This window comes from Pieris napi, chromosome 21 (genome assembly GCF_905475465.1).
Source record: "Pieris napi chromosome 21, ilPieNapi1.2, whole genome shotgun sequence".
Lineage (NCBI taxonomy): Eukaryota > Metazoa > Arthropoda > Insecta > Lepidoptera > Pieridae > Pieris > Pieris napi.
Window position 1 is genome coordinate 6,236,331 of NC_062254.1, and position 14,100 is coordinate 6,250,430.

Consider the following 14,100-nt stretch of genomic DNA (forward strand, 5'->3'; position numbering starts at 1 on the left):
AGCACTCGCTTGTACGGTGAAGGAATACCGGCTTGCTGGACCTAATCAGTCGATAGCGTGTCTCAGACACAGGAGCCTAATCACCTACCCGTCTATTAGAGGTCTGAGGTCAAGGCCAAGGGTTGGAGGGCCGGTGATTTTTATTGTTCATTTTAATAATTATTTATGACTTTCTACTTAATTTATAATTTATCGTAATAACCCTACTTGGATTTTGACCATTGATAATGTTTCTTTTTTTTAAGTTTTGTGCGACATCTTCACCAAAATTGCGCAAATAAAAATACATTTTCTAGCATTAAACCTATGACAGGGTTACTTAATAACTAGCTCGACACTGATATCAAATATTTTTATTAATAAATTTAGCAATTAATGAAAACTCGCTAACCCTTCGATAGTTAAGACCCTACTAAGACCTTAGGGTTAAACTATACAAACAATTCCGTTAGCATAATTTGTAAATTTTTAGCCCAACACAATTAACTTGAATACATTCTGAAATGTATTTAAACTACGCCTCGCAAAGTGTGTCAAATATACAAAGTAAAAACTGTTTCCGTCCGCGCATATCGTATTTATGTATTAGCCTGTCTGCATTTAATAAGAATGCTAAGAAAGACCGTGAAAATTGACTCTAAAACGGGTATTGTATGCACAAAATAAATTAACATATAAACGAGATACAACGTTGAAGTATAAAGACGTGTCTGGACGGAGATATAATAGCTATGTACAATCTTTATAACCGTACAACTATTTAATTCTTTCATACTATATTTCAATCTACTACTACTAAGAATAGCATTAATCATGATGGGTGAAACGCATTGAAGGGAAAAGAATTTTAGTTATTTAGTTGTATGTAAAGGAATAATTATATTTCTTTTATATTGTTAATTATCTGTCATGTGTCAAAACTGACGTTTTAAATGTAATATTGAGAGTTTGTTAGTCTGTGGAAAAAGACGCGAGTATTGGCTTGTCACTAGAATGTTTACACCATTTTCGGATTTTAATTAGAAATTAGATTAAAATAATTGTTAAGATCAAGTTTAAATAATAAACTAAATGTTGTTTTTATAATTATTTTAAGTAATTGATTAATTATTAATTTTACTTACTGAATGTTTGGTCAATTATTAGTTTTTAAGAATTTTGTTTAAAAATTAAGGTTAGAATAAATCTATAATTATTTCACCAACACATTGGAGTTTCATTCATCATATGTATACTGTAATGTTAATTGGTTATTGGATTTTGACGGATGGGAAAGTTTGATCGCATAGAGCGCTCTTTGAATCTTAGTGTTGTAACACAAATAATAAGATTATTTAAGGCTGCTTTGCCGCGCACCACCACTGTGTGGAACCAGCTGCCCACTTAAGTATTTCCGAACCAATGCGACTTAAGGTCCTTTAAGAAACGAGCATATCAATTCTTAAAAGGCGGCAACGCTCTCGCGATCCCTCTGGTATTGAGAGTGTCCATGGGCGACGGTATCACTTAACATCAGGTGAGCCTTCTGCCAGTTTGCCCCATTCTATAAAAAAAAATGTCCTATTCATAAAAATATTTCAATTTTTTGTATTTTTCCCTAGTTTCCGAACTACTGTCTTAATGTCTTGTCATGTCTATATACTTGTTTAGGATCAAAATACTGTATGTCATATAGGAATCATATGATTGTGTATTTAATTATTGTGATTATGTTATATATAATATCGAAATTTTCAATCTTTTTAGTTTTAACTGTTAAAAATAAATTTATATTGATTTTCCTTAACTCAGGATTCACCCGCGTAATTCGCAGTATGATTTATCCCCGATAAATGGACTTCCCGCACCAAAATATTTTTTAAAATACCTGTGGTTACCACTTTCAATGTTCGGCAATATTAAACATAGTACAATAGATTCAAAACCAAATTCCTAAACTACTTTCATAAAGTACATATTTAAAAATAGAATATATTTCTTTACTTGGAAAAACAATTAACGTGTCAGTTTCACGAGCTAAGTTAAATTATTACACCTCGTGCTTTCTGTTCGTTATGTGCCCATCATTTGTACGCTTTTTACAGTGATTAAACGACTCTAATAATTAGTATATTTATTTATTACAACGATTTAACATTTTAATGAACCGTTTAATTTGAAATACTGTTAAATCAAAACATACTACTGTCGAGTGTAGCTGTTAACAATCATAAACAAAATTTTACTTGTCATTATAATGTCATGAATTAGATGCACAATGGGTTTAATGAAACGCAAGTAATAATTGCGCATACGGCGAAGTAAAACATCGAAGGACCTAATACTCATTGACTTCTGTCAGTAGTAAGCTGACTACAAAAATCAAGCAATTACAGATATATTTGTGGTAAGACCAAATCTGTAGCGGTTTTTACTGTCTTATTACTACAAATGAATATTTAACTAATAGTTACAGTACGTTTTTAATAACACTAGACTTTATATGTACAGTACTAAATACAATCTATCTTTAATTCGTCTTATATTCAAAGGTCTTTAACCTTTATACGTAAAAATAAATTCGAGCTATTCGTTAACGATTTGTATGGTAATAAATTTTTAATTAATTAGCCAAAACATGAGTATAAATGACGTGATAACAATATCAAATTAATATTTAATTTATTTGAGTAACGGTAAAGCTTTTAATTACTAAGCTTACAATAATATTTTAACTCATGAGATAAAACTTGTTTACTAAAATTGAATATTAAAATTATCTTCATTCGATTTAAACAAGATCTTATCAATCAATTTTTATTTAATATCTTAGGCTATTAAACTACAAGTTAAACAGTTTGTTAGTTTACGACAAAGTTCTTTTAATGAGACTTTAGTACTTTGAACTGAGGCTACCCGAAATCACTATAGCAAAAATAACCATATAGAAAGAGCATTTTTTTTAAAGACAATTCACACCAATTGACCTAGTCCAAGCTGGTGAAGTTTTGTTATGGGTACTAGGCAACATATATACATACATATTATAGATAGATAGACACATAAATACATATTTAAACACCCAAGACCTAAGCACAACACCAAATGCTCATTACATCGATGTTTGTCTCAGCCGGGGATCGAACCCGGGACCCATGGATTCGCAGTCAGGGGTAGTAACCACTAGACCAATGAGTCGTCAAAAATTATATATGTACAATGTACATATATATGTGTTTTGGGTGTCATAGAAGTTTATACTTTGGTATAAAGTGTATGTGTTTAAAGTATTAGAATTTAATCTAAAATTAAACTAAAGCTTCTAATACAGAAGCCTTCATATATTTTAGTCATAAATTGTAGCGAATTACATTGTCTGAAGTAACTACAGCCTCCTTGTCCAATTAATTGTCTAACGGAGAAAGGATATGATTAAAACTTGTAATATAATGTGCAGGTTAAATGAAGGGTAAATAAAGGCACCAATAAAAACATTTATTACATGGCAATTTTTTTAATGGGCTGAAATTATTTAGTTTATAATTGGTAAGGTGTTTGGACATTGGATTAAAAATTCTGTAAGCCAACCACAATCTAACAAAACGCACAATTGTTTCGTCTTTTGTTTTACTTCCCATTCATTCCTTGTAGCTTACGAAAAACACTTATATTAATTAATAATAATGTAATATCTAAAGCACTATTACCCGTAATTTAATCTCGCTATTATTTCTCTAAACAATGCGGAAATTTTCACACAATACTCATCCTGTTTTGATAAAACCAATTATGCTATATCAGCTTAGACCACAAATGACTGGTACGCACGATTTTGTGTATTAAAACGGAAATTTCATAGAATGTGGTACCGCCACTGCGCACCGCAATAGCCGATAATTACCTAGCAATTAGGTGTAATGGCATATCTTTGGGTATCAGAGTCGTGTTGAAACCTATTTCTATCGTAATTGCATGATAATCATATGTTTGTGATACACATGGTGTACACTATAACAACGCTTCAGACTTGATTGACATAGGAACCGGAAATTACAATATTTCTTAAATTTGCTTATTAAATTATGGAGTTGATTCAAGCTTAGGTCTTACTAAGAGAAATATATTTCGGATTACGAGAGTTATGTAACATAACATTGGTTAAGTAACATATTTATATTTTAGTTAATAATTAAAACATTAGCGTTACCAATTATCTTACACTTGTAGATAATAAATTAAAAAATGTCAGTTTTACTAGCCCTTTGGTTTTTCATACACTCATAAATTATAATACAACATTCTCGTTTCGGATAATGTACAATAGGTCGACATCGCTTATACCCTTTATACTTTGTTTTAAGAAATAAATAAGTTTCTTGTTAGTCTATCGTCGCAACCCCACTACCCCTAATTTTATGTTATATGCCCTTGTTTTAAACGATTAAAGTCAGTTTAAACCTAGCTATAAACAAACAGTTTAATTTATTTAAAAATCCCTCCAACAACCGCCACCGAAGTTATTTAGGCTATTTTTCAGAGGTTGTTAGAATGCAAACAAAACTATCATTGTCTTATTAGTGTAGAGATTTACAGACTTCACCCAACATCGGCAAGTTCAAGTTATTAATGAAGTTTTGCAAATCACTTTATTTCCTTCCCACAAGAGCGGAGCTCGATTTGCTTAGACAAAAACTTGCACAAGTAATTCAAGTATATCAATTAATGTTCAGCAAACAACTAATTACGACAAGATGGGGTCGTAGAAGATTGATGAGTTCGTGTATCTTAAATTTAAAACGTTTGCTTCTGCCGCGATTTGTTTTTATGAACTTTCAAATGGGGTCAATTACCGGGATAAGTTTAATATATCATAGTCTAGTTTTTACCTGCAGTAAACTCGAAAAATCTACTAATCGTCAATTTTTTAATTAGAACCGGTAGGTAGGTAAAACCGTTTAACTTTACAGATTTGCAATATTAATAAATAATAGTTTAAAAAAACTAAAAAACACGCTTTTAGTTTGATGTGCTTTAAAAGCGTGTTTTTTAGTTTTTTATTTTTTAGTTCATTTTTTTTCGGATTATTGCATTGTCATCGATCTTTGACAGGTGCGCAAAGTTTGAATTAATACTGTCCGTTAAAAGTGGGTCAAAATCGAGTCCGAAGGAGTCGGTTACATACATACATACATACAGGTGAAGCTAATATAAAGCGTGTAAAAATAAGAAGTGCGTAGTCATTTAGTAAAAATTTAAATAAAATCACCATAAATCCAAACGGAAGTTAAAAAATGTGCCTGCGCTTCCTCAGATCAGTCTGGAACTAATCGGGCATAAAATTTTGTTGGTAAGTTCCATCGTTCTTTAGATTATTACACTATTAGCCTAATGGGGCTCAACTCAAGGCTGAGGTCGTGAGTTCAAGCCCTGCTGTGCACTGTGTCATATTGTGACAACATCGTGATGAAACCAGCATGTCTATGGCCTAAAAGTCGGGCTGTGTCAGACCCAAGAGCCTGTTAAGCACACTTGCCTATAAGGAAAATTGATCAAGAAAACGGATCTATTATGATATTAACTATTAAAAAATCGATTAAATTATTAATGATTATGTTTATTAGAACAGATATCGGGGATCAAATAATATTTTTAGTTTGTACAAAGACATCTAATTTTAAACATAATAAGGAAGGCCATTTTACAGGAAACACACACTACATAGGTTTTATGCTTCCGTAGAACATTAAAAATCGTACAGTTGATTGGAATAGGGCCTGGAGCGTGTGAATAGAATATCAAGGAAGTAGATGTAACAAATGAGCACAGATATATTGATGGTTGGGAATATCAGATATTATTAGTATCAGAATGTTGCGTAATTTAATGCATAAGGCGAAGACTTTTTAGAATGAGTGTGGTTTAAGAAATTCTTAGTTATAAAACAGTCTTTACGGTGTACAAAGATGAGGAAAAAAGAAATCTTCATCACAAGTGCTATAGTGGCTTAATAAATTGATTAAGATTTTAAAAACATAATTATTACTTTGTCCCCGGAAAAATTTATTGGTAAATTTCTATCAGTATCATATTTTTACACATATAATATAACATCACCTAGAGAAATTGTTAGCGACAAGGTCGCCCTTGAGAGCCGAAGTGAGAACGTAGGACGACACTGGTCAAACAATTATGACCGGAAACACAATCTAGCAATATGTGTGATTGAACTAAAACGCTTTTATCAATTACAATCGAACGTCCTTTGTTTAACATCTTCACCAACAAAATATTCTATATATTCTAAATATTCTATATCTATTCTTAACAGTCTTTACATTATAACTTTAAAGGCGAAAAGGAAATTAGACATAAACGCACTAATACATTTCGTTACGATGCAATCGCAAATACCAAAGCACTCGTATCAAATTACTGCTCTAATTCGAGATATTTCTGATCCTTGATCGTGCTGATAGGCCTCCAATCAGCTTTGAACGCCATTAAAAATTTCTCATCCTGTAATAGGTTTAGCATTTAGACGTTTACGTGAAGGTTGAATTACAAGTGCTTCACCGCTTCCGTTTTTTTTACACGCTTTATATTAGCTTCACCTGTATGTATGTATGTATGTATGTATGTAACCGACTTCTTCGGACTCGATTTTGACCCACTTTAAACGGACAGATTTAATTCAAACTTTGTACACTTATAAAGAGTCAGAGTCATATTATATAACTTATATATATATATATAATATTATAGAACTCTTTCAAGGTTTGCACTCGAAACACGTTTTGCGTTCAAGTTAAATCGTGTAATATGCAGGGCAAATAATTCAAGGTTCGATTCCCGGCGAAATATTATAAACGCAGTAATAAGTCTGTACTTTGGATAGTTTATCGTTTTATAGATCTTTATGACGCCGATAGCTGTTCAAGTGACCGTCAATTTAGTCGGATTTTTAATAAAACACTTATCATATTTGTACCTTTTAATACAAATATCATTTTGAGAATACCATATACGCACCATATAATCATTAAACAAAATTCCAACACAAATCTCCAATCAGATATGCTAAAATATTTCATTGTAACGTCATGTTCAACTTTCCTTTAGACCTATGATAGTATTGAAATATTTGCAGTACTTTCAAAACAAGCTAGTCAAATGTCTAGTAAATCTTAAATAGAATTCAATGTACAAATCGAATAGAATATTACGTATGGAAATGCGGGTTGGATTGATGGAGCGGCCTGATAGAAATACTAACGGGCTCAATAAAGGTTAGCAGTGCAGACGATTTGAACTTAGGGAGTACGTACCGAGTAAGGGATGAAAGCTTACCACGCAACTTCAAAAGGGAATTTAATGGTGGATAATTGGCTGGTACTAGTCTTTTATAGGGAAAAGGTTTTCGAATTAAGAACGACTACAGCATCTAAAAATGCGTTATTAGCATTACAAGAATCGATACAACTTTCATAGTGTTTTTTCAACAGCTATGCGGAATTACGTGGTACGAAAATCTATTAATATCACTTTTGATGTTAGAGTAGGCTTGCAGTTCCGTGCTGAGACCATACTAAGAGCTCACGAATTCCCAAAGATAGTAATTGACACTGATGCTTCAGCGACGTACGGTAATACATATAAACAAATATATACTAATATTATAAAAAGAAATGGTTCCGTTGTTTGTTTGTTTGCTCCAAAACTACTGGACTGATTGAAAAAAATTCTTTCACCGTTGGAAAGCTACACTCCCCTTGGCGGCTATATTTTATATAGACGGGCTAGAATACCAATAAAGCGGTCTCGGTTTAAAATTTTTGTAACTACATACATACTTCCTTAATGAATTTCAATTAAATATTTGGTCAGAGACATATAACTATTTACAGGATATTACAAGATGCAGTTACACAAATAAAATAAAAAAAATATTACGAAGCTCATATCACTTCTCCGTTTATTGCGAGATTTATATACTTTTTTATATCAAATAAATGTACTTAACCCCAAAAAAGGTTTGAAATAGCAAACGTAAACGCGGTCAAATCTTTACTAGGATCAATTAAAGGCTGTATCTTTACGATAGTTCATTGACGTTGTAAATTGTAAACAACATCTTGACGCCTTGAAGGCCGGCAACGCAATAGCTGATTAAGGATTGAATCCATCCTAAAACTATTAAAAACGTATTACGCAATAAAATAAAACTCCTCGCTAAGAAAGTCAAAACAAACTATAATCAGAAAAAACAAAAATCACAACAAACAATTTGTTACTTAAAAGCTTTATACTACAGTCGATAAAATATAAGATATTCGTACATTACCAACAAGCTCGAAGCTCGTAAAACTAGTAGTTTTAATAGCTATATCTCAAGTTCACTATATCATCGCCTCTTTCAATATCTCAAACAATAGTTTACACTCTAATCTATAGCTGTAATGTACACTGGCGCGATGTAAGCAATTATTTCGTGAGAAAATATGACGCAAATTCTTATCGGACTGTCATTACCGCCATTTGTATTATCGTGAGTTATAGATGATTCTTTTTTTAAATTTTACAATGTTGCCAGGATATGCGCTCAAATTGACGTAGAATTAATCTTTAGCTTTTTACACACTACAGTATTGTAAAAACAATTGAATTACATATTTTAATTAGCGTCGCACCTTGCTGTAGATTAGTCCATTGTTCGAACACGAGTTTTTGAGAGAGAACGAATATAAACACAAATATCGATTTTTATAATAAAAAAAGATATATATCTAAAGTTAAAATCGCAAGATTAACCCAAATTATAATCACGTATAACGAAAATGAAATGCTGCGAAATAAAGCTTAATGCTTGAAAAGAGTAAGTGAAAGCAATATCAGCGACATGTATTTAGCTTGTGAGGTTTCGAGATAAACTGGTGAATAATCAACCGTGTCCTTGTGACCCATAGAAAGCAGGGGTCGTCTGCATAAGCGATTCTTTAGAGTTAATATGCCGATAGGTTGTATCGGCGCGACCTACTTGAACCGCATGCATTTTCTATTTCTCATTTCAAATAGTTCATGAAAGTTCAAGTAAATCGATACACAAAAGAAAGAATCAATTTACTAACGGCTATAATTAATTTATCTGTAAAAATTGTAGCGACTTCGAATTAACATTGCCAAAGATTGTCGGATTGGTCGTAACTATCTCTCCCTTTCTTTCTGGTTATCGCGCTCTCTCTCCGTCCTTCGGCGGCTCGTTCCTCTTCTTCTTGCAAGGTTAAGGTTACGTCAGACGTGTTATGTTATAACCGTTGGGGCGCACTCCAGCAAGTTCAGTGTCTCGTGGAGAGTGGCCGCGACACGACTCGCGATCAATACCGCGTCATCCCCGAGGACTGTGCGCCCGGCTGTGATAAACGAACAGTGAAAAGTTCATGAACTGGGTGTTGAATTTGTTTGAACTTGAACGTGAAGACCGGCAGTCAATTTATTAAAACGAGCCTAGTTCAAGGTAGGTTTTAGTTAAGATTAAAAAATTCACAAAATACGCACGAAGCGTAAAAAATTAGACAATTCGTAAGAATAAATATAAATTAAATAGTAAAAATGTTTGATCCTGTGGTTGGCCGGTATATCCTGTTCAATAACTGGTCTATAAATATTTTATGTTGGTTCCAGTGGCTGCGTAAGGACGCCACAATTTCTGCTTTGGTATGAGATAATTAAGCTTATCTCGTGTTTGTATGTCGTTAATTAAAGTACATGTTCTGAAAAAAAAACGTAAAAAAGTCCCCAAAGGGTAACTGACCCATTAAAGATTCGTCGATATGTTACCAGTCCCAAATTATTATTTAGGAGTCACGAACTTAAAATATGCCGTGAGCAAGCAAACGAACAATTGTATAAATAATGATAATTTATCACGCAAGTGCATCAATATGATAAATGCCGATTTATAAACGAAATATATAATATACGATAAAATACATTAAAACAGAATATTACAAAAAAAGATTTTCGTTGGATTATAACCAGGAAGAATAATTCTATAAATTTCTTTAAACATTTAATAAATCGCTCAATTATGACGAGATGTTATTTTGTCCCGTTAGACTGCCCATAGGTTTTTGCAATCCGAGCACTTGTCTTCAGTATGAACGATAAGCTTCGATGCGCTTGCGCAATACAAACGATGCTCTATATTTTGATGCGCTTCGCTCACCACTGAGACAATTAATTTTGATAAAACTTATTTTTTAAGGTTTACAACGATATTTCCGCGTAAAAACCTTTTGAAAAGATTAATTACAGCGGAAATATAAAAAATAAACGTTTCTTAACTCATCTTGATATATTTCTTTGGTAATTAAACGATAAAAATAGGTTTTAAAAAACAAGTCTCGGCACACGCGGTTGTTTCAAATAAAAGACTTCAACGTGCTCGGCGATACTGCACGTAATAATAAGTATTAAGAAAATAAAAACAATAAAATTATACGGCGTTATTATCTAGATCGCCCATTCCATGGGCCATAAAGCTTTTATGTATTACTTGCACGGCTTTAAATAGATTTATTTGACCGGGTAAGAATAAGAAAATAAATTGTCTAGATTTATAACTATAAACGAAACAAACATATTCGAAAAAGATTTTTGCGTTTTTTTAAACCATAGGATTAGGTTTAAAAAAACATTGACAAAAACATAAATATATTTAATAGGTAATGTAATGACGGTATATATAATTCAGATAAAACAGATTAAAAGAGATAAAATTAGCCAAGAGCTCTCATAAAGCAATTAAATATTAAATATTTCAAACAATGCATAAACACGCATTCGTAACATCGTTCATACAAAAATCCCAAATAAAAGACATCAACGCGCTCCACAAAATACTGTTTTATATTTATGAGGCGAAATTTAAACAATAAAAAGTGTTATTACCTAGATCAGACGTACCGAGAGTCATAAAACGTTTACGATTAAACGCATTATTCACATGCCTATAAAATAATAACCTATTTTTCTGTCGCAACTCTAAAAATATCGTCCGAGTTTATTATGAGTAAAAATAGATTTGACACCACCTAACTAAAGTATGTGAATATATGTACGGTTTGAAGTAATGTCTTAAAATATCTTTCATTCATAAAAAAACAATTTTATTGATACACATGCTTTATTAAAATAAATTTGCAAACCAATTCTTGGGCATGAGATAAGGAGTTTAATAAAATCAATAATTCAATTTTTATTAGGAAACATTTATAAAAAAATATATTTAATGTTTGAAGATATTTTAAAGCCTAGTTCAAAATTATTTTTATATTCTAAATTTAATAGAAACGATACACTAAAAACATTTCTAATCTCTCAAACATTGTTAGATTATCTATAACAAATCGATTTCAGAACATTAACATTGTTTTGATAATCTCACTGGGTTAACTTGGTCGTAACAGGTAGTTAAGGCTCTATAAGCATAAGGTTGTAAACGTTGTATAGTGTACAAACGAGCCGATACACGACCCGGGTCACCATTAGCGCAAGATCGCTTTGAACGTTGTAAATTGAGACATACGAACGTAATGTAGTCTATCTCTAGACATTCATCGTATTTCTCTGTAATCTACGATATGTTATTAATAGCGATTTCGTGCGGAAGATATCGACTATTACTTGTAGAGCGCAATTTATAAAATACCTATCTTTTCATTCACAAAGAACAGTACATATTGTAATAGTTATAATATAAAACGACGGGCTTACATTACATTTATAACATGTTCCATGTATCACAATTAAATTAAAATAAAATTCAGCTGGTTAGCGAAAGCGTAAGAAACATACTTTTATTCAACAGTTTAGAAATTTATTTTAATAGTTGTAGAAACTGTGTGAAAGTAACATAAACACTGAGTTTAGATAATTCGAAACGCAGTTATTAAGAACCGGACAATTATTGGTTTCTCATTGACACGCAAAAACAATATGAAATTTTACGGCTTAACTATAAATGGCCAGTAGGGCTTTTCTATAGACTCATCTGACCTCCTTGGCGATGCACAGATAGTAATTAAGAGGTCAGGTGAGAATCGCTTGTTCGTGATCGCGCGCGATGGTGACACGCTACTCTTGTATTATCGAGTACAAGGCGAGACTGCGTTCCGATTTCCCGATAATGGGGAAATTCGAACAAGTCGTTTCTTACAGCTTTCATAGAATTCGCATGCTCAATTCTTTATGGTTTGTCCAATTTTAGTATAAGTTCCAATCAGGAATAACTACAAGAAAAATAAATTTATATATACGATCTACAAGGGAATATATAGCTAAGTTTTGAATACATTTAAATTAGAAAATGTCTAACATACGCGCACATAAATGGCTTACGGAACTTAATAAGGAGTTCCTTTTAAATATTTATAATCAAGAGGAAGTAGCCTCAACATTTTTAAAACCGGACCGAGGCACCGCGTTGATTGACGTCGCATTAAAATTCATCGGTTCTTGTTATTAGCAAGTTACTGTTATATTGATATGGGCTAACACTATAATTTAAATAAATTTAGCAGTATTTTTTGCAAACATGATTAATTATTGATGATTTTATTGCTTGGGAATTTTATTCGTAAAAAATATTTTAAAGTTACACCACCCAACACGGTGTAAAGGACCAATAGAAATTAAAGTATCTTTAATCAGCTTGCAGAAGTGTTAGCCTAGTGGCTTCAGCGTGCGACTCTCATCCCTGAGGTCGTAGGTTCGATCCCCGGCTGGACTTCTTTCTATGTGCCCATTTAACATTCGCTCGAACGGTGAAGGCAAACATCGTGAAGAAACCGGCTTGCCTTTGGCACTCAAAAAGTCGACGGCGTGCGTCAGGCACAGGAGGCTGATCACCTCCTTCCCTATTAGATAAACAAATGATCATGTAACAGATACAGAAATCTGAGGCCCAGACCTCAAAGGTTGTAGCGCCACTGATTTATTTTAATCGTCAGCTAGTTACAATTTACTGCAAATACAAAATACTAATTATATTCAGATTAATAAATTGGTTATTGGACGCTGTCAGTAGATCGTATAACTTGCCTATTTATAAAGCAAAGGGCAGTGCGGTCGTGGGCGAGGTCACAACGGATTCCATCAGGTGCACTTTCCATCAAGGATTTTAATTACGGCAAGGCGAACGACCTTTACGTATTACGTCTAGACAATTTTAGAAATTAGAAGGTATCTATTGAAAACCTTCGGCGCCTCGGTCGATTTGGTATAAAAGAATAGTGCTTATTCATCGAATTTCATTAGAAAGTTCGATAAAAACTGTACTTTAACTTGTTGAGGCGGGTCAGGGTATTTTGTTATTTAAAGCTAATAAATTATACGTTTGATTTGTATACGTATAAATTGGTTTTTCGTAATTGTAGTTATAAAATAGTTTTGTTTGTTTGGTCAATTTCTAAAAAAGTTAATAAGTTTGCGCTAACAAGACAGAGCTAAAATTTTAAGTAATGTATTGATTTTAAGTAATTAAGCCGTTTAAGCTGTTCATTTATAACACAGCATTGCAAAAACGGTTTAAATATATTTAGTACTAGCCGATCCGGCAAACGTCGTTTTGCCATGTATATCATTTATAATAAAAAAATAGGGGTTGATCGTAGAGGGTTGAAAATTAGGGGTTGTATGTATTTTTTAATTCTGTAACATAAAAAAAATAAAAAATAAAATTTTATCTATAAATAAAAAAATAAAAATTAGGGGTGGACTACCCTTAACATCTGGCGGGCTGATTTGTGAATCTAAACCATTCCCAGATCCCCTTGAACACACACAAAAAATTTCATCAAAATCGGTCCAGTCGTTTAGGAGGAGTTCAGTCACATACACACGCACACAAGAAATATATATATTAAGATTAGACTAGATTGACTAGTATAACTAGTCATAAAAATTCTTATAGTTTTCTGAAAAGTCCTTATATTAATTCCAAACAAAATAATACTAATTCTTACAAAGTATTTTAATCCCACCGGTTCCCAAGTATTTCGATTCCGTCGGCATAGCAGCATTACTTCGAGCACATAGCAGGTGCGCTCACAATGGACGCAAGGA

At 32.5% G+C, this 14,100-nt stretch overlaps 2 protein-coding genes across 4 annotated transcripts in view; one reads left to right on the plus strand and one right to left on the minus strand.

The window, feature by feature from the left end:
• The window catches only part of LOC125060131 (autophagy-related protein 16-1), a 170,077-nt gene that overhangs the window by 94,963 nt on the left and 61,014 nt on the right, over positions 1-14,100 (minus strand). The window lies entirely within an intron of this gene.
• The window catches only part of LOC125060130, a 45,465-nt gene continuing 40,667 nt past the window's right edge, over positions 9,303-14,100 (plus strand). Inside the window, exon 1 of the mRNA XM_047664870.1 lies at positions 9,303-9,490. The gene's annotated coding sequence lies outside the window, so the exon portion shown is untranslated. The remainder of the gene's footprint in view (positions 9,491-14,100) is intronic.